The 23,072-nt window shown below is 35.3% G+C and overlaps 1 protein-coding gene across 3 annotated transcripts in view; it reads right to left on the minus strand.

Moving 5' to 3' along the window:
- Positions 1-10,663, minus strand: part of Scmh1 (sex comb on midleg homolog 1 (Drosophila)) — a 152,089-nt gene extending 141,426 nt beyond the window's left edge. For 2 of the 3 annotated variants that reach the window (XM_013507792.1, XM_013507790.1), the window contains exon 1: positions 10,532-10,663. The gene's annotated coding sequence lies outside the window, so the exon portion shown is untranslated. The remainder of the gene's footprint in view (positions 1-10,531) is intronic. The other variant, XM_005410586.2, reaches the window with a different exon arrangement.
- Positions 10,664-23,072: the final 12,409 nt, after the last annotated feature.

Consider the following 23,072-nt stretch of genomic DNA (forward strand, 5'->3'; position numbering starts at 1 on the left):
CTACTATACTTTTAAAATTATACACACAGCAGTTACCACAATTTAATATTTTTCCATGTCTGTTTATTTGTCTTTCCCACTGGTACTCTCTCTTTGCTATTTCTTTAATACTAGATCCCAATACCTGGAACAATGTCCATTACAGAGGAAACAATAAGTATTTATACTGAAATGAATGTATGCTAGTCACTAAGAAGAAAAAGCACTAAATTTATAAATGATAGGACCAGAACACAGTGACTACATTTGAATTTTAAAAACATTTTACTTAGAAGGCTGGTAATTAGAACCCAAAAGTTGATTTTTGAGAGAAAAACAGTTAAGGAAAACCTCTTAAACAAAATAAGCTCCGGACTTTAATAACTACAAGTTACTATGAAATTTGACGGGATCATTACATAAAAGTATTGAGAGAATAGGAGTTGAGCAACATAATCATAAACATAATTTGTTTCTTCAAAGATTTTTCTGAATACAGTCCTCATCATTTATTAAGGAAATGCATGCACCATAAAGACAAAGTACAGTTCATTAAAAGCCATTAAAATACATGCACTGAGATTTTAAAAATATGAGTGCATAGCTAGTTGGCAGCACTGGAAAACAGGGAAGAGTATCATCAAAAGAAGAAACTGAAAGAAATTCTATAACTATATGTTATATAGTTATAGTTATATATTATATAGTTATATGTTATATAGATTTTTGGAGAAAAATCAATCAAAGCTGAAAGCCTTTAATCAAACACAGACAAAAATTTCTATTTACTCATCATCATACTAAAAAGTCCGGTTTTTCTGGAAAATAAAGTGATCCCTGAGATGTTACAACCTGCGGTAGTACCTCATTCTAGGCACCCAAACTTCTAACTGCAATACTGGTCACTGTGCCATTAGGTCCAAAACATGTAGTTTTATTTTCATTACATAAAAAATACTTTAAAAGGAGAGAAAGACAAGGGCTACTTATTATAAAGAATCTATTGTAATTGTGACATTTTAAAATAGATTAATCAAAAGTATTCTCCAGAAAACACAATGTGGTTTCCTCATGTGAAAGGCTCCTTCCCTATCCTCAGACAAAAGGAGACAAAGACATACACATGCCAGGAAGAATACGGTCAGGCCTTACTAAGTTCCCTCTAATTTATTACCATTAGGTCATATCCCCTTTGTCCAATTTTATTTCTACAGGACTATCCACTTCATCATTAAACCTAGCATAAGAATACAAATATGTAACCACTTCTTTAGGGTTTCATTTCCTTATAAAGACTCCAATGACATGTAGTATTTACATTAAATAGATTATGTTTTTCCCTTGTTAATATGTCTTTTGTTAAAGGGGTTTCAGCTGTGAACCAAGGATGAGTAGGGAAAAGATAGTTTCCTCCTCTACAGTTATATAAGTTTAAAAATTATTTCAATGAAGCTCTGATCTTAAAGCTCACAACTGGCTAATACTGAAACGATGGGTAGACTACAGCAAAGAGAATAAAGGAAAGAATAAATACATCTGTTAGCACTTTTATAAGTTATAACCATTTCATCCCAATAAATCTAAAAGGTGATATTATCTCAACTACAGATACATATATGTACATACACAAACATATAAATGTGAACACATAAGGTTGCAAAGAATAATTTAATCAAGTTACTTGGATATCAGTGACTATTACATTCAATTAAGCCTGGGATAAAAATATGTATATAAGTTTAAAAATCCACCTAACATCTAAGCAATTGGTCATTTATTTTCAAAAGGTATCCAAAATAGTAGGGTGCGTGCGTGCGTGCGTGCGTGCGTGCGTGCGTTCATGTGTGTGTGTGTCTTTTTCCCCCAATACTCGGAGTTGAATTCAGGGCTACAACCCTCGCCCTTTTTAAAAATTTTTTGTGACAAGGTCTCATTTAAGTTTCTAAATTGTCCAGGCTGACTTCAAACTTATGATTCTTCTGTCTCAGCCTGCCAGAGGGATGGGATTATAGGCATGCAACAACACACCCAGCTAATAAATATTTATTTAGGGAAAAATGTGATAATAATAGATATGCAAGGTGGAAAACAACTACTCACATTATTTCTATTAAACAGTTAGAGAAACATAGGCAGAGCATACTCTGATGCAATTTATCAAACAGTTCATTTGCTGAGCTATGCAGTGGTGGAAAACTTATGGCACACGTTTATTTGTTTTTAAGGAAAAAGATGTTAGTGTATGAGTTTTTTTTTCTAAACTAACACTCCAGTATTCAAGTTTAAATGCAGTGTTGGCACTTTGAAATGAATAAGTGGATTTGGGGTTGCAATCTGGGCACTCGTCTCTCTGACATTTGTCATCACTGACTAGGGCTACCATCTTTCCTACTGTCCCATTGACTCAAAACACAAAGACACTAATCTGGATTCTCCAATAAGGGTCTGATATGGTGTCCAAGGAAAGTGCATTTGTTATGTTATTTTTAAAATATTTGGAAAATGTGAAATTATATATATATATATATCTCCTAATGTGAACATAAAATGTTCATAAACTTCCTGATCTCCTTCTGCTTTACTGAGACAGAATGGTAGAAGACAATGAAACTTCTTATAAAGTCTAAACTTAAATTATCAAAAACTCAACAAATACAGAATTTGAAATGTAACATTTCACATTTATATTCAACACTTTGGAAAATTTGATGCATGTTATTTCACACCATCTTCATAATATCCACCAGTGAGATTACTATTATTCCCATTTCAATAAGGAAGAAGCTTCAGGGAGGGTCTGACTTAGTAGGTGGTAAAGTGGGGATTAGAAACAATCTAGGTCATGTTGTTCCTTCCTTACACAGAGGTTTTTAGCCAATGGTTTTGGTTTCTCTACTTGCATCCCAAGGTATATATTGTAATCACAGTAACCCCTTGAAAATAAAAATTGGATCATGTTGCTTCTCTGCGTATAAACCCTTTTTAATGGATCCATGTAACCTATAGGATGAAATCCACCAACTTCCTAGACAAGCACTTCAAAATGTAAATCCTTTTAAGATTTGACCCTTGACTTCTTTTTCAGCCTCATTTGCTGTTCATCCTCTCCTTCTCTTCACCTTCTTAGCCTAAATTATTCTAAATAATTTATAGTTCCTTAACTCATCGTAATAAGGCACCTTTCCCATAATATACCTAACTCAACTTGTTAACTTACAATTCATCCTACACATTTTAACTCAGAAAACAATAAATCTTCTCTTCCTCTGTCTGTCTAGCTCTTTTTCCTAGAAAACTACTTCCTCTTCTATGCTACATTTATAACTGGCTCATACCTATAGCATTTAAATATCATATTAAAATTATTTGTTTATATCTCTCTCCTCTCCACTTGCTGTGAAAACTCTGGGATGTCCCATTCAGATTTTCTATCCTTAGGATCTAACAGACTGCCTGACAATAACAGGCATCAAATACATGTTTGTTGAGTTGAATTTAAATATATTCACTTAGAAAGTAACAAACATTAAAATAGGACTCAGATTTTAAAATATAAATGTTTCAAAAGAGAAAAAAGCCTGAAATTCTAACTGAACTGTGTACAACAAAGGCAGTTGCCCTGAAGGTCTTGAAGTGCCTTGATGTACTCTGCCCCAACTGGGCCTCTAGAAAGTTCATTTCTTTTATACCCCCATTGTGACAATTTCTTAATGATCTCAATACAAGCAGAACAAATTGAAATGACAACGCTGGCAGCTAACATCTCTTATTTATCACTAGAGCTAGTTTCTCAATGGCAGTGCCATGGATACATCTTTTTCAATACAAAATACTTTTTATAGAGTCTCTTCTAAGACATAAATACTAATATTGGCACCAAGGAGAACCCAAAAAAGTACAGGTACTCATTTAGACATGGAAAAGATGTGTTCTGGAAAAAAATCCCAAAACTAAAAAATACAGACTTTCATTACAAGTAGTGGCAAATAACTCATTATGTAATTCATTTCCTGGTCAGTTATGTATCTAGGCCAACTGAAGTGCCACTGTCATTCGTCTAGCTTTACTATGATGGATGCAGGAAATACAAGAGTATGCATGAAGAGAAAAATCCAAGAACTGGTACTAGGAGGAAGGAAGTCTATAAAACTGAAGCCCCCACCTTTCTAAAAGCTTGAAGGTTTCTTTCTACCAGAGTATCTCTACTGTGTGTCTGTTGAAAGCTGATCCCCTCAGATAAAAAAAGCCAAATCAGAAGCTGTTAATATAACAAAAGTAAACTTTACAGTACAATTAGACACAAATACAATCTAAAAGAGAAAGAAATAACAGGAAATTTGATAGGTAGAGGGAGATAACAGGTAGGTGCTCAATGCCTTTTATCAGTAACTACAGTACTCCAGGTACCTTCACTGTTATAGCTTCCCAGGATTGCCGTAACGAAGTTCTATACACTGGGTGGCTTAAAACAACAGAAATGTATTCTCTAAGCCCTGTGTGGTGCCACATGATGCATGTCTGCATCAGCATTAATGACAGCATTCTGGTAGGCTGAGGCAAAAAGATCAAAAGACCAGCCTGGGCAACTTATAAAGACTTTGTCTTAAAATAAAAGATAAAAAAGCAGGGGATGTAGCTCAATGCAAAAGCCCTAGGTTCAATTTTCAGTATTGAAAAAAAAAGTATTCTCTTACAGTTCTGGAGGCTGGAAGTCTGAAATCAAGGTGTTGGCAGGGCCACATGCTCTGCAGCCTATACCCAAAGATCCTTCCTTGTCTCTTTCAGCTTCTGGCAGGCCCAGGAAACTAGGTTGGAATCAGTTCATGAAAAATCTTAAGTGTCATTCTGAAGAGACAGGAATATTCCTGCTTACTCAGAGTTTTTAAATCTTTTTTTAGTCAAAGAACCATCTTTTTTTTTTTTTTGTCTTTTTGAAACGGGGTCTCACTATGCAGTTCAGGCTGGCATTGCGCTCACTTTGTAGCCCACACTGGTCTCAAACTCACAACGATCCTCCCACCTCAGCCTCTCGAGTGCTGGGATTACAGGCACGCACCACCATGCCTGGCTTAAAGAATCATCTTAAAACATTGTTGTTTTGCAAATACAACAGGTACTGAACTTATTTGGTTAAAGAGTAACAAGGAAGCAGTCTACTCAGTCTCACTTTGACATCTCCTCTCTGATGCCTCTGTGTAAAGACAAAAAGCAGTGCTACTAATCAACATGTGGTCTGCATCAGCAAGCCATTTAAAATTGTTCAAAATAAATACAGAAACACTGACAAATTTTCTATAGCAATATACTGAATAACTTCATGTCATTAGATCTAATAAAATTTTGAGGTCTATATTTTTTAATTGTATCTTCCCAATTATTTATAGCATTTACAAAATTAGTCAGAGGTAAACAGAAAAAAAAAAACTGTTCCTTATCACATACCACTAAGAAGTATCATCCTAGAGGTTCCACAACTGATTAGATTTATAAATTAGAATGTTAGCAAAATTACCCTCGTGACTGTATAGGGGGAAAAAGACCAATATATAAATATAAAACGAAAGGAATATGAAAACCCAGAAAATTTCAGGTGACTTAAGAACGACTGTGGAGTATCCTGCAAGTAATGAATAAGAACTTTTAAATTCGCAGAAAACAAGATCAGTATAAAGTAGTCAAGGAAGGGTCAGATGTAGAAGTACATTTTGAGAGTAAAGAACATTTAAGTTATCGTCATCAAATTTAAATATTATTTATTATATACAGTATGTAATATTATTTACTGAAACACCTACTTTATTACTAGGTGCTGGGGATACAACCTAAAATATGTCCTTGCTATCATGACAGATATTAACTGGTTAAAAAATACAAATAAATGGCTTCGTTTAATCTATAATAAGTAGTACAAAGAAAAGTCATATAATACTAAGAAATCATGCAGCATAGAGATTAAATAGGTAGTGAGATATCAAAGAAGTATTCCCTATAGAAGGTATATTTCAGCTGAAGTTCAAAGAATGACTAGGGTTAACCAAGTAAGGATAAAGAAGGATAAAGAACATTAGTCTGTTTTCTACTACTACAATAAAATACCTGATATTAGGATAAAAAAAGTTTAGCTTACAGGTGTAGAGGTTCAAGGGCGTGGTGATGATATCAGCTGGGCTCTGGTGAAGGTTTCATCATGGATGGCATAACAATGGTAAGAGCATGGACAGGAGAGAGATCACATGGCAAGACAGGAAGCCAGAGAGCAACTGAGGTCCCAGAAGACCTACATCAATCCCTTCCAAGAGCATCCCCCTGATGACATAATGACCTCCCACTAGATCTCATCACCTCTTAACATCACCACACTAGGAGCCAAGCTTCCAATTTCCCAAACTTTTGGGAACACCATTCTGAAAGCATATCAGCATTCACAACAGAGAATACAGGAATGAGGATAGGTGGGATAGGGCATGAACAGCCCACAGAACAGAAAAAAGACAATATAGATGATGCACAGAAAGTAAATAGAAAAGTGTTAAGAATTAAAAAAAAAATATGAGTTAAGGCATAGCTTATAGTTCTGGAGACTACAGATGAGTGAACCTTGAAGTCATTGTGCTAAATGAAATGTCAGACACAGAATCACATGAATATGATTCTATCCATATGAAGGAGATTGTCAAATTCATAGATACAGAAAGTAGAATGGTAGTTGCTATGTGCTGGGGATAGGTGAGAAAGTAGAGGTATTTAATGCACATACAGTTTCAGTTTTACAAGATGAAAAAGGTTCTGGAGATGGATAGTGGTAACAAGTCACACTGTTGTGAATGTGACTACTCAATGCCACTAAACTGTGTAATTAAAAATAATTAAAACAGTACATTGTGTTATGGCTATATTACCAAAAATTTAAAAACAATTATAAGAATAGTTCTATAAACTACATTATGATAAACAAAAAGTATATGAAGTGTATAAGGAAAATTGTATAATTATCTGATGTCAAAAATTTTTACTTTTTTATTTTAAAGAGACAATAAAAATGATACAGAATTTCAAAACAAGATGACAGGAAATTAACAACAGGTATTATATTGCATATTGTTATCTTCAAAGTAATTGCTCAGATTACCAGGTACACACATGCAAAATTGATCAAACAATATAAGTTCGAACTGTTCCTTTCAATGAACTAATAGAAATTAGTAGTACAATTATCTTAGCTATCTTGTGTATATACATACATACCTTTTTTTCTCTTCCTTCTTTTCTCTTCCCCCATCCCAGTTGTTCTTTCCTTTTGAGCAGTTTCTTTCCCTTTCACTATATCTATTGTATCTTTTGTATCTTATTACTCTTTCCATTTCTTACACTAGGGAGACAATACGATGTTTACACATGTGATTAAGATTTATTTCACTTATGAGTATGGTCTCTAGTTGCATCCATTTACCTATAAAAGCCTCAAGTTTATCTTTCTTTATAGCTGAATAGTACTCTCAACATGAAAGACTGATGAAAGGAGAACCAGAGAAGTTGTGGATAGAAATGCAAGTACAGTAATTTGGGGAAGAGATGTTAGAAGCTTGGGTTAGGAGGGTAGCAGTGAAGATTCATTCATTCAACAGCTACTTATTGAATGCTATTATATGCCAAGCAGTGTAGTAGGAAGAACAAACAGCATCTACAAAATCTCAGAGATAGAAAAGTGATTCAAGAGACAAAAAGGAAGTTAATGTGCCTGGGTCTTGGCCAGGGCATGGTGGTACCACATGAGACTTCCCTATGCAAGAGAAAATGTCATTTGTACATTCAGAGCAATGGGAAGCCACTGGGGGATTTTAGGCAGAGAGCTGACATATTTGTACCAATACTACTGGTGGGGGATGAGACAGAGAAGTAGAAGCATGAAAAATACTTAGGGAGATGATATAATTTTCCAAAAGAACTATCACAGCCTAAATAAAGGAAGTGGTATAGTAGAGGGATGGAAAAATCCTTTAGATATTTAGTCCTCACAGGCCCCAGCAATGAACTGAAAATAAGAAAAAAAAATCTTAGAAATCACTCCAAGTTTTCAGGCCTGAACAAATAAACTAGTAATTAGGAAGTCATTCACTGAAATTGGCAACAAGGAAAAGTATCAGAATAATCTAGAGCAGTGCGGGGGTGGGGGGCTTGTTTCTGTTTTTGTTTTGCTGAGGATTAAACCCAGGGGCTTCTATATGCTACTCACTGTTAAACCAGTTACACCCCCAGCTCACGAGAACTTTAAAAAATTATGAATTCCTATTGTCTATCACCTTGTTGATCTAAATTCAATGTTTTTTTTTTTTTTTTAATTTTATTTTGGGGTTTTTTGGTGCAGAGATTTTCAATTTAAAAATTTCCTCCTGTTGATTCCGACAAGCAATAAGGTTTGGGAATTACTAATGCAGACTAAACCACAGTTCTTTTTGGTAACCAAAAAAATTCTAAATAATACCAAAATCAGTATATGCAAGTAGAGTGGTACAAATGACAGTCCCTAAAATGTAGAATTTACTGGGTCAAAATTGCAAATAGAACAGTACAGACTCCTCTATACCACGCTGAGAGGATAAGCCATCCTTATAAAGAGGTATGAGATAGCTGTTCAAATTTGTCTGTTTTGTACTGAGAGTCATAGTTATAGAAGTGCATTGCAAAAAGAGACTTGATAGGAAAAACAGGATGTGACATGTATTGACCATATATATGAACTTCAATCAGGTTCTATCAAAAATGAAACTGCAAGCCAGCCACAGTGGTATAACCAGTAGTCCCAGTATTTTGGAAGCAGAGGCAGGAGAATTACTTAAACCCAGGAGTTCAAGACCAGCCTGGGGAAGGAAGGTAGGAAGATAGGGAGGGAGGGTGAAAGGGCAAGCTTAACATAAAATAGGGGAGATACAAAATATTTAACAGCCAGTATAGTCTGGACATCATCCAATCAGACAGATTATATTAATCAATTCAAATAAAAGGTAGTTATAAATAATCTAGTAATATCAATGCATATTAGAGAACATCAGCTCTGAGGTAAACTAGCTAATGTGAAAGCACTGGAAAAAATATGACTTTTCTAAAAATGGGTTTCATTCTGTCTATAGCCTGTACTGGAGACAGGCTGTGTCTAAGTTGAAAAAGTCTCCCTAGGGCGAAAAAACAGAATAATGGCAAGGAAGGCAGGACCTGCAACTATGGGTGAGACAGAGTTTGTAGGGTTCTTCCAAACACCTGAGTTATACATTCCCTGGCTGATAAAGATGAGATACATCTCAAGTACCTAAAAAGGTAAGACCAAACCAAATGTGAAATTAGTAAAAGAAAGAAATAACAAAGCTCAGAGCAGAAATATAGGGACTGGGGATATAGCTCAGTGGCACAGTGCCTGCCTGGCACGCATGAGGTTGTGAGTTCAATTCCTGGTACCAGAAAAAAAAAAAAGAGCAGAAATATATATATATAATAAGCTTTAAAAGCACAAAAGATCAATAAAACAAAGTTTTTTAAAAATTTTATTTGTTTTTGGTGCTGACTCAAACTCAGCACCTTGCACTTGCCAGGCAGGCGCTTGTGCCACTGAGCTATATCCTCAGCCCCAAAGTTGGTTTTTTAAAAAGATAAACAAAGTCAATAAATCTTTGGCTAAGTCAACTCAGAAATAAAGATAAGACCCAAATAAATGAAAGTAAAGACGGAAAAGAAAACATTATAACTTATACCACAGAAACACAAAGGATCATTAGGAACTATTATGGACAAGTATATATATGCCAACAAATTGGGAAACCTAGAAGAAATGGATACATTTCTGCACACAGACCTACAAACATATATAATCCAATAAAATTGAACCATAAAGAAATAGAAAACCTGAGTAGACCAATAATGAATAATGAGATTGAATCAGTAATAAAAAGTCCTCTCAATATAGGAAAATCCAAGACCAGACAGCTTCACTGCTCAACTTCATCAAAATTTCAAAGTACTAATGTAAATTCTTTTTTTTTTTTTTTTTTTTTTTTTTTTTTGCGGTACTGGGGATCAAACTCATGACCTTGTGCTTGCCAGGCAGGCGCTTGTGCCACTGAGCTATATCCCCGGCCCTAATGTAAATTCTTGTTAAATTATCCCAAAGAACTGAAAAGAAGTGAATTGATAAATTCACTTTATGAGGCCAGCATTATCTTGATACTAAAACTAGAAAAAGAAACATCAAAACCAAAACAACTATAGATGCATATACCTGATGAACATAAATGCAAAATCCTCAAGACTTTTGCACATCAAAAAGATCATTCACCATAATCAAGTTGTATTTATCACAGAGATGCAGGGACGGCTCAAAATATGCAAATCAAAAAATGTGATACACAGAATAAAAGAATGAAAGATAAAAATAATACAGTCATCTCAACAGATCACAAAAAAGCCTTTCATAAAAATTTAATACCTTCCATGATAAAAACCTTGAATAAATTGGGTATAAAAGGATCAAAACTCAAAATAAAGGTTATACAGACAAACTCACCGCCAATATCACACTGAAGTTTTCAGGTTTTCCCCATGCTTCTGTCCAATGTGTAATAAGACAAGGATGTCCACTATCACTGCTCTTATTCATATAGTACAGGAATGTTTAGCCAGAGCAATTAGACAAGAAGAAATAAAAGGCCTAGAAAGAAGAAAGGGGAATTCCAATTAGCCCTGTTTATAGTTATATGATTCTAAATATAGGAAACCCTAAAAATTCCACCAAAAGACTATCTGAACTGATAAATGATACAATTAGAGCCCTCATGATTCAGTCACCTTCCAAAAGCCCCACTGCTGAACACTCTGGGGAATATTTTAGATCTAAACCATAGCAGATAAATGGATCAGTGAAAAAGAATGGAGAGCCCAGAAATATATCCACATATCTACTGCCACCTGCTTCTTGACAAAAATGCCAAAAACATACACTGGAGAAGGAACAGCCTCTTCAATAAATGGTGCAGGGAAAACTGGACATCCACATATGGAAACTGAAACTTGACCCCCACCTCATCCTGTACAAAAATCAAGTCAAAGCGGAGACCTGAATGTAAGATCTGAAACTCTGAACCTACTAGAAGAAAGCATAGAGGAAACACTTCAAGACAATGGTATAGCCAAAGATTTTTTTTTTTTTTGTTATGACCCCAAAAGCACAGAAAACAAAAGCAAGAACAGACAAATGGGATCACAGCAAAATAAAAAGGTTCTGCACACCAAAAGAAACAACAGAGCAAGGAGAAAACCTACAAAATAGGGAGGAAAAAAAAAGCAAACTATCTGACAAAAGACTAATACCCAGAAAATAAAAGGAACTGAAAAACTTTAACAACAACAATCCAACTAATTCAATTAAAGGATGGTCAAATTACCTAAATAGACACTTTTCAAAAGGAGAAATTCAGCCGGACATAGTGGTGAATAGCTGTAATTCCAGCTATTAAGGAGGCCAAGGCAGGATAATCAGAAGTCTGAGGCCAGCCTGGGCAGCTTAGTGAGACTTTGGTCTCAAAGTAAAAATTAAAAGGGTTGGGAATATAGCTAAATGGTAGAGCACCCCTGGGTTGTTGGATCCTCAGTATTCATTTATATTCTCATTCTCTGTTTCTGTCTCTGTGTCTGTGTCTGTCTGTCTGTCTCTCTCTCTCTCTCACACACACACACACACAGAAATTCAAATGGCCAAAAAATACATGAATAAATGCTCAATATCATTTGCCACTAGGATGATACAAATCAAAACCACAGAGATATTAGTTAGAATGGCTACTATCAAAAAGACAGAGAATAAATGCTGGTGAAGGTATGAAGAAAAAGGAACTCTTGTACACACTGTTGTAAATTAGTGCAACCATTATGAAGAACAGTATATAGGTTCCTCAAAAAAAAAATAGATCTACCATATAAACCAGCTAGCCCACTTCTGGGTGTACACCCAATGGAAATGAAATCAATATACCAAAGAGATACTAGCACACCCAATGCTTATTTTTGTAGTATTCACAATAGCTCAAATATGGACTAAACCTAGGTGCTTACCAACAGATAAATGGACAGAGAAAATGTGCTCTCTCTACACGGTGAATATTACTCTAAGTGGATGAAACTAGAGAACTCTAAGTTAAGTGAAATAGGCCAGACACATGAAGACAATTACTATATATTTGCTCTCATATGTAGAAGTTAAAAAAAAAAAAGTAGTCCTGAATGTAAAATAGTGATTATAAGAGCACGGGAAGGAGACGGTGGTGGATAAAGGGAGGCTAGAATTGATCAGTGCACATGGTATGTATATGTTGAAATAGCACAGTGAACCTCATTAATATACAATACATACTAATCAAAATAAAATCAATTCTTTTTTGTTGTTGTTTTATTTTTTTTGAGACAGGGTCTCACTCTGCAGTTCAGGCTGGCCTTGAGCTCACTTTGTAGCCCAGGCTGGTCTCAAACTCACAATGATCCTCCTGCCTCAGCCTCCCAAGTGCTGGCATTACAGGCGTGCACCACCACGCCCAGCTAAAATCAATTCTGTTAAGCTTAGGTTGACTTAAAAACACATTGAATTTAAAAGAAAATAACTTAATTATTTTCACGTCATTATTTTAATTTCAATCACATTTATTTCATCTACTTTTAATTAATTAGTTTTTTCAGTGCTGGAAAGCAAATCAAGTGCTACATACATGCTAGGTAAATGTCTACTAGTGATTATATCCCCAGTTCTTTTCTCCTTTTTAAATTAAGTGAAATAAAATAAGCAAAGATGGAAATAACCCTACAATATTTCACGAAATTCAACTAGCAGTTCTTGAGAAGATAGTTGTGACACCTAAGATCAGCATAAAAACAACCCTATTCTTATTGGCTAAGCCAGTTAACAGGATTCAGCCCAAAAGCCAGTTCCTGTTTGGTCATTAAGTAAAGCAGCATTAAGTAATTAAGTTGGAGATGTTGCAGAAATAGGAGAGTTCAGAATTAGGGATTCTGGAGAGTAGGTTCTGGAGCGAGAAACAAGACAATTGTTAACTGTACTGATTTTTTAAAGTAATATTTTCTTAGCATGCTACAGAGAAAGAACCTCTAAGGTCATTCACTATGAACAGAATTTGTTCTTAAATAGGAAGATTTCTATGAGTGGTTTTCTTTACATGTAGGTACAGTTACTGTATAACTAATGATTAAGATATACTTAGTAAAACTATAAACTCTGTGATTACGAGGTTTCCCAAAATGTTTTGTTCTTAAAACTAAATCCATGGCTTCTAAATTTATGTCACTCCCCATAAATATATGACCAAAGTCATACTAATCTTATAAAGCACTTGCAGAAAAAATAACATGGAATTTATTCATACATAAGTGTAACATACATTTATAATTTTTAGCCCCAACCAACTCACATAAAAAAGCATTCTTATATGAAATGAATCATTTTTGTTCACAAGCCACTGTGAGGATTATCCAATTTTCAATTAAGCAGTATTATAAAGTAAGATTTTTTTACATTTGTCTGACTGTTGAGTAGCTTTTTGCATTTTTTTTTTTTTTTTTGGACACCTACAAACCTGACAGTGAGGTGGAAAACATTTATGTGACATTCACTTAGCATAGACCCTTTGGCACATAACTCTATTAGTATTATGCAGTTTGTCAGTCCCATAAAATGAGTCAGCTATATTAGGACAACCATATTATGAAGAAAATGTTTTAATTAAAACCCCACAAAATAGCCTCTAATCTTTTTTTTTTTTTTTTTGTACTGGGGATTGAGCCTAAGGCCTTCACATGCAGGTACACCTCTAATCCCCCTTTTTTATTTTGAAACAGGGTCTTGCTAAGCCACTAAGTTACCCAGGCCAGGCTTGAAATTTAAATCCTCCTGCCTCAGTCTTCCAGAGTATTGGGATCAGAGGCATCTAACCTTCTATAAGAAATTTTAGATTTACAGAAAAATTATAGACAGTTCAAAGTTCCCATATACCCTGCAGTCCCATATCCCCATTACTAATATATTACTGTGGTGTACTTAATTATAATTAATAAACTATTATTGATACATTATTAACTGAAGCCCACATTTTATTCAGACTTCCTTAGTTTTCACCTAACAACATTTTTGTGGTTATTATCATTCCTGGATCATAATCATACATTGCCATGTCTTCCTTAGGCTCTTCTTGCTGCCAGTTTCTCAGAATTTCCATGTTTGATGACCTATATAGTTTTGGAATACCAGTATGCTACTTCGTAGCATATTCCTCCAACAAGATTTGATGTTTTTCTCATGATTAAATTAGTGTTATGGTTTGAGGGAGCAAGAAAACTGAGGTCAACCAATGATATTTATTTGGATAATAAATTCACTGAGGAAAGAAACCTTACCTCTTCTCCTTTGTATCATTAGTAAGCAGTTGGTAAATGTTTGTTGGGGTGGGGGAGGAGTGAATGCATACCAAAGGTTGAGAGAATACAGAAATTTTCAGTTTATTAAAATATGGGCACTGATCCTAACAAGCAAACTATTCATATATTTGTTCAAATTAAAAAGTAAACAACCTGGGTGTAGTAGTACCCTACAATCACCCTATATATGGGAAACTGAGGTGGATGATCAAAAATTCCAGGCTAGGCTGGCCAACATAGTGAGACTGTCTCAAAATAAAAAAGAGCTTAGGATGTACCTCAGCTACAGTTCTTATCTAGCATGTGCAAAGCTCTAGATTCAATCCCAAGCATTAGAAAACAAATAAAAGAAGAATCTTGACTCTGATTCACCAAAGCATTTCATTCTTCTATTTAACTTTGTTAGTTTTCTGTCATAGCAAATACAGTAGCTGAAATAACTTAGAAGGAAAAAATATTTCGGCTCATAGTTTTAGGCTTGTAATGAAGTAACACATGGCAGAGCAAAGCTGCTTACCTCATGGCAAGGAAGCAGGGAGTGGGAAGGAAGACAGCAGCTGGACTCCCATTATCCTCTGCAAAGACAAAGACTACACACTAACTCTTACAGGTTTCACCACCTTCCAAGAGTGCCAACCTGACTAAACCTTTACCACTTGGACCTCTGCAGGCAGACCTTTTAAGATCCAAAATGTATCACTAGGAATTTTTCAAGTTTGCTGATGTTGTTTGGTAAATAGGATATATTTAGAAAAAAAAGTCAGTTCCTACAAGTAAATCTTGCCTCCTGTACTGATAAATTCCTGATGTTATACAACAATGTTGGAAGAAGTGTATACAGTGAAACAGAAAGGACACTGAGGACAGGGATTTACCTCAGCGGCACAGCGCCTGCCTGGCAAGTGTGAGGTCCTGAGTTTTGATTCCCAGTACAAAAAAAAAAAAAAAAAAAAAAAAAGGGCACTGGGGCCAGGTTTGAAGTTAGGCTGGTCATGGTTTGAAACTGAAGCGTTTTGCTTCCTTCCTCTTTTTGAAACTGAATCTTATCACTTATAAACTGCATAATCTTGGCCAGATATTTCTTGTTCTTGGTTTGTGTATAAAATAGTGCTAATAACACCTATATGCAGTAGGTGAAAACACTACATTACTTGTTTCAATGTATCTGGAGCACTCTCAGAGAAGGATAGTTCCCCTTTCTTAGTATAATATATTACTGAGAGTAGGTACCCTTTAAAAAGTAATGGAATAAGGTATAGACAGATAGATAGAGACAAACATAGATATATAGGTATATATATATATAGACAGATATAGATAGATGATACATAGAAATAAAAGATGCTGATTGTTAATTTTTATACATTAGATAAATGAATTCTCAAAAACCTACACGACTGTTTTTCATGTATCTAATTCATGCCTGATATATAACAGCCACTCAAATATTTACTGATTCTGTCATCAGGTAGAGTATGTATCAGATATTAAAGAACAGATACGACTTAGCTCCCTCAAACCATAACACTAATTTAATCATGAGAAAAACATCAAATCTTGTTGGAGGAATATGCTACGAAGTAGCATACTGCTATTCCAAAACTATATAGGTCATCAAACATGGAAATTCTGAGACTAAATAAGATAAGAACAGATACTACACTTGATCTTAGCCAAAAGGCCGAGAAGCGACGATTCTGCCATCGGATTTCTTGGAACAAGAGTCAAGGAAATCAGACTCCAGTTTTTACGGGCCTTGCCAAGCCATTCCTTTCTTTAGATCTCAATTTCTTTTATGAACAACTAACCTAACAATCACAGAACTTCAAAGTTGGAAAAGAGCTTAAAGTTCACCTATTGCGACCCTCTTGCCTAAGTAAGAGCTAGTAAGTGGCAAACTGGGACCTGAATTAGGACTTCTAAACATCAAGCCATAAAACAATTTCCAAAGACTACACTGCTTATAAGGTCTCTTTCACTTCTTATCTATGAAATGTCTGATTCTTAAAATCCATTTAATCAACAACAGGATAAACTGAGAAGGTAACAGAAGAATAAACAAAATTGTCAATATTAATGCTAATTAGTTATGAGTAACTATGGACACCAAAGGATCAAAATTTTTTCAATCAAGTTGATACATCAAGTATTCAATAACAGAGATCTATTGATGAGTCCCTCGCTCCATCTTCTTCACAATTAGACAGAATTATAATCACCAACATACAGAACTCAAGGGTTGAATAATTAGTATCCTGAGATATCCATATCCCTTTTATCTTGGCATTCTTTACCATACCTTAGAGCACAATGTTTTTTTTAATATTCAATGCCTTTAAAAATATTTCTATTTTAATCTTCCTAAGGCCTTTCACACTGCTAACTATTCCTATACTTTTGAAACTTACTATTGTTCCCTTACCACTCACAAATACCACTTTCCTCTGATTTTGCTTAATAATATAAGCTTTCTGGTCAAGAGTATAGACCAATGGTGGCAAACCTACAACACATGTGCTGCAGTGGGCTGTTTGTTATCACTGAAAGCTCTAAAAGGCCTGCCATCATCACTGGTATAGATTCTGGACTTGGACTGCCAGAGTTCAAATCATAGTTCTACCACTTGCCAGCCCTGTGATCTCGGACAGGTTACTTAACTTGTACATGCCTGTTTAATAAGTGTCACATGAATATGTGCTATTATGGTTTCTCTTTTTAGTCTCTTCCTCCATTGCCTGTTTCTGACCTACACTATTCTATGGGGCAGATTCCTCTTCCTATCTAGAAGGCCTTCTTTCTTCTCCTCATTCTCAGCCTTTAAGATCTGGTTCAAATGTCATTCTCTTCTCTGGAGGCCTACTAAGACCATCTTCCTCCTTTACTTTAGCAGTCAGTTGTTCTTGCCCTTATATTCTTATACTACTTTGAATATATTTCAATTAAGAGTACTTGTTATATTAGACTGAATGAGGTAGTATTACTTGAAATTGCCTGTATTAGGCCATTTTAGACTTATAAAATAAAATATTTTTTATGATTCATTCTAACAACATCTTTATACATTTCCTATTCCCCTCCATCCCTGTATTACACTTTAACAAGAACCATATCTGTAGCCCATATCAACCTTGAACTTGCTATGTAGCCCAGGCTGACTTTGAAGATTCAATCCTCCTGTACCAGCCTCCTGAGTGCTGGAATTACTGTTCTTTTAAAATACTATGTAATGAAATACTTCAGATGAATAAAAATGTATAAGGAATAATGGCCACCTGAATGCTCACAAGTCAACTGAAATACAATTTAAACTTTATATAACTGAGTCTTGAAATGTGCTTAATTCATAGTCAACCTTTATGAGATTTATGAGATTTACCCAAGTTATAGATCTAGTTCATTCATTTTCATTATTACATAGAATTCTATATAGGTAAATATACCACAATACACTAAACCCTGGACTTAGTGAACATTCCAGTTGTGAACTTTCACAGATATGAACAGACCTCACATTACCAACATTTGTAGATGCAAACAAATCACAGAAATAGCTCAGGTGTCTGAGGGACATTGTCATAGTGGTGCTTCTGTGTGCTTGCTGTAGAGTGCAGCAGTGTACAGCAGAACAGTGCTCAATCAGAGCCCAGGGTGTAGGGAAGCAAGATGAAAAGCAGTAGCAATGCAAAGGGGACTGTAAGGAAGTGCAAAGCAATATATATCGTACTTTTGTGTCAAAGGTGTATAAGACTCACTTTGTTGTACTTATGAAAGAATCCAAGGAATATAAATCTGAGACTTACTGTACTTTTATTCTTTTATTGACATTTGAGCTAGTTTGAATTTTTTGCTATAACAATGTTGCATAAACATTTTTGTACATTCCTTTATGTACACATTGAAGATTTTCTAAGGTGTACACAAGTGGGAGTGGAACTGATGAACTGGAAGCATATGTTAGTTATACTACTGTTATGGTTGATACATTGTGTCAACTTGAGGAGTCTAGAAGCTTAACTAAGTGACTTAGCAGTTCTACATCCTGGGGTGAAAAGGACATGCCCTTAAGGCTCTAGGATATTGCTCATTGTATCAAGTGGAGAAGTTTAGAAGGTTAACTAAGTGGCTGAGCAGGGGGCCAGGGTCCTTATTTTGTATTTATCCTGAGCCTGTGGAAGACAAGGGCATGGAGATTATGTGAGTGCTACACACCCCGAGTGGGGGGAGCCTTACAATATAAGGGAGGAAAAGAGGCTTGTTTTGCCCCCTCTTGTGGTCTTGCTGTTTTCCGCTGCCATGAACTATTGCTGGCTGCCATGAACTGTTGCCGTCGGCCATGTGCCACTCTGCCTTTGAGCCAGCCAAGTACGGACTGAAACCTCCACAAACTGTGAGCTAAATAAACCTCTCCTTCCTTAATTTTGGGTGTCAGGTATTTTGTCTCAGCACAAGAGAAAAGTAACCAAGACAACCACATATTGCCAAATTGTTTTTCACTATGGTTGTGCAGTTTCTATCCCTATCAATAGTGTCCAAGAGTGCCTGTACTCTATATTTAGTATTATCAGACTTAATTTTTGCCAGTCTGATAGGTACAAAATTGTATCTTATTAGAAATTTATCTTTATTTCATAATTGGTAAATGGCTAATAAGCAAAAGGGTGCCTTTAGGGTGCCTTACTTACATCTTGCCATTTTTCTATCAATTTATCTTTTTCTAATCCATTTGTAGGGATTTTTATTATTACAGATAGTAATATCTGGCTGTTAAATGTACCACAAATATATTCTTCAACTCTATGGCTTATCATTTTTTAAAATATAGCATTTATCTCTGTCAAGGTATGTGGCACTGTCTGGCAGTTATCAGACACTAAAATATTTATTGAATAATTAAAAATCTCAACAAACACAAAAAATTAAAAGTTTCTCAACTCATATATTCCATTAATTTGGAATTATGACCCTCTATACCTGTGACAATTAATAACTTTTATACTCCCAAATTAATTTATACCTAAATAGGTAGGATATCATTTGAAGACTTCCTAGCAAACCCTTGAGGCAACCAGAAATATGGCAGGGCACCATGCAAATCAAAATTAGAAGTCTAAAACTCTAAATCATCTGCTCTCTTCTTAAATACCTTCAAGAACAAATACGCTGGCTCTGATGGTTTCTATTACATTTAACAGGACATAATGGCTAAAACAGCCTTATTTTCATCATGTTTGAATGCCCCAGAGAAAAAGTCTACACAAGCATGAGTATAAAGCAATTATAATAAGTAATAAAACACTTGGGAATGTGCCTGTACTAAGCTAATGAACAGTAGACAGAGGCTAAAACAAATATACATGTATATACTTTAATTTTAAAAATGAACAATTATAATACAATAAATACAGAGGAGAAAAATAATGCATAAGATTTTATGTGTTTCAAATTTTATGAAAATTCATGATTATCATGCTGATGAGGCCCACAACCTCCCAAATGAATGAATGTACAGCAAAGGTTTAAATAAAAGAGACAAGTGGTATGATTTTAGGGCTCCAGGAGGATCAAAACCCTCTAGCAGAATTCAAGATTCTCTGGTGGCTGAGACAAAGAACTTCTCTGGGTGGCCCATATTTATTTGGTTTTCAAACAAAGGAAGGGGATACTGAGGAAAGCATGGGAAACTGAGCAGGACCTTGGGAGTCAGTACAAAGACTTCCACAAATAGTAAATGTTGCTAATTAGGAGAAGTATCTTATCTCCAGGTTGACATTTACCACAGAAGTGGAACAGCTGCAGCTACAGTTTCTATTAGTTAATTGGGGTTGGAGCCAGATGTCCTCAGCTGTGGTCTTATCTTGTCCTTTGAGGCATCACAGCATCATAGGCCACTATAGGCCTCAACCGGGACCAATGACTTACAGAAGTTCACTTGCTATGAATCCTCTGCCCATCTCCAGACAAGGGGCCTAGGCCTGGGACAGACTCCCAATTAAACATAGAAAGCCAATTGATTAATTTTAAATACTGCTTAGGGCTGCTACATAGAGGTCTTCATCACATGATGACTTGCAAGAGAACCACCAAGAGGCTCAAACAGCACAGAATTTTTAAAAGGAGGTCAAAGGAGGCAATGGGTCATTCTGGACAAACCATAAAATCTGTGGTAAGAAGACCTGGTCTTGAGGAGTTGTTCTGGCACTTACTAGCTATTTGCAATTAGGTACATCATTTGCTACCTCAGTTTCCTATCAGAAAACAGGGTTTAAAATGATTTGACATCCTATCTATAAAGATATTTACACATTTCATATTAAAAAGGAAAGTGTATGTGGCAACATTCTCAATATTCTGAAACTGTAATTATGTATCCTTTCCTACCTTCTGTCCTTCCACTGCTACTTACACCATCCCAACACACTCAGGCAGAACTGGATACTAACTTCTCTAAGATAGATTTTATATAAAAAAAGATGCTACTCAATATTGCAGAAATGCTATTAATCAATTCAGAGTAATGAATATATCTATCATCTCAAATATTTATCATATTTGTGTGTTGATATTTTATATCTTTCATATAATAAATTTTATTATTTAAAAATAAAATAAACAACAGGAATGTATTTCCTCACAGCACTGAAGGCTGGAATTCCAAGATCAGGGTGTCAGCAGAGTTGATTTCTTCCTAGACTTCCTCCATTGGCTTATAGATAGTCATATTGTCACTCTGTCTTCATATGATCTTTCCTCTGGATATATCTATGTTCTAATTTCTTATTACAAGAACATCAGGCATACTGAGTTAGGATCCATACATATGACTTAATTTTACCTTAATTACTTTTTAAGGGCCTATTTCCAAACATAATTACACTCTAAGACCCTGGGGGCTTGAATTTCCACATAACCATTTGGTATATGTGCTGCTGAAGCAAGCACTCAACATAACCATTTGGAAAGACACAAGTAAGCCTGTAACACATACAGATATACTACCATAACACACCTAACATTACTATAGTACTTACTACACTGCAATATAATTATCATTTTTGTTTCCCTCAGAAGGTTATGAATGCTTGCACAGCACAAGCATTGTGCTTTATAAAGCTGTGTGCCACCAGACTTGGCAAATTATCTCATTTTTTAAAATTCATAAAAAGCATTTCTTTCTTTGCCCTCTAAATATCTGGTGCAGAGTATATGCTCAATAGAATGTTCCAATAAACTGTTAATAACTGAGTCTATAATACTTTCTACCAAGAAACTATTCGAATTGATGTAGCCTATGAAAATTTATCTAAACAGCATTTTTAATAGTCCAAGGATTTAAGAGAAAGGACAGATTTTCACTCTTACATTCCCAAAGCAGCTCTGTTCCCAAATTTCCATACTGTCCTCTCAGCCTCTCTTCTCAATTATCTATGTTGAGATTTTCTTAAGCAATGAATTTGGAGACTTTACATAATCATCCCAAAAGTCAGTAACATCTCCCTCTACCTGTGAATTTCCAATGTCTATCCAGTAATTAGCACTTAACTTGTTTGTCTAAGGGTTAAGTATGTGTCTTACCTTCACCTCCTAGATTATGAGCTTCTTGAGAAAAAAGACTATGTCTTATTCCTCTATATCTGAGTGACTAATGATAGCTACTCAATTAACTCCTGAAATTTCTCCAAACCATAAGCACACCTCAGGAAGAGAAATTTTCTTGAAACAAACATTGGGCTGCACAAGAAAATCTCAAAATTGTTGAGTATAGTTTAGGGGAAAGTTACTTTGAGATAGATATAATATATAGCTGTTTGTGAAGCTGTCCATAGGTATCTAAATGTGTAAGATTTAATATGCAGAGTAGATATTTTCTTATAAAAATTTGAATCATGAGGACACAGATGTAGTTGAAAGCCAAGTGAATGGATGAGACTGTTAAGTGAATGTAGGGAACAGCTAAGGACCAAAGACAGGCTAGAGAAATTTCCATTTGAGGACACTCATACTGAAACAGCCAGAGAGGAACAATAGCACTGAAGTGCACTAGAGACCCAGGAGAGGGGAGAAGGATGTTTCAAGGAAGAGGGAACAATTATGAATGTGAAATGCTACTGCTCAGGCCTGGCAACTAAGAGGTTCTCCCTTTCTTTGTCTGTATTAGCATCAAGGAGGAGACTGAAAATCTAGATCAGAGTAGTTCCAAGGACTCTGCCATACACTATGTGATTTGGGCAAATTTCTAAATATTTAAGTTTCAGTTTCCTTTATTTGTATAGTAAGATATTGCCTCCTGAGTATTTTGAAAATTAAGTGAGATTAGTAGTAATAATAGGAAGATTTCAGTATAACATGCATAGCATTCCTATAGTATTGTAGACAATGTCCTAAATAACTTCATACATATTTATTTTCTTTTTTTGTGGTGCTGGGAATAGAATCCAGAGCCGCACACACGGTAAGCAAACACTCTACCACTGAAATACATCCATATCCCATTTCATTTTTATTATTTTATTTTATTTATTTTTGAGATAAAATCTCACTAAGTTGCCCAGGAAAGCCTTGAACTTGAAATTCTCCTGCCTCAGCCTTCTAAGTAGCTGGGATTTAAAGCTGTGTGCCACCAGACCTGGCAG

This window comes from Chinchilla lanigera, unplaced genomic scaffold (assembly GCF_000276665.1).
Source record: "Chinchilla lanigera isolate Chin_1 unplaced genomic scaffold, ChiLan1.0 scaffold00136, whole genome shotgun sequence".
NCBI classification, from domain to species: domain Eukaryota; kingdom Metazoa; phylum Chordata; class Mammalia; order Rodentia; family Chinchillidae; genus Chinchilla; species Chinchilla lanigera.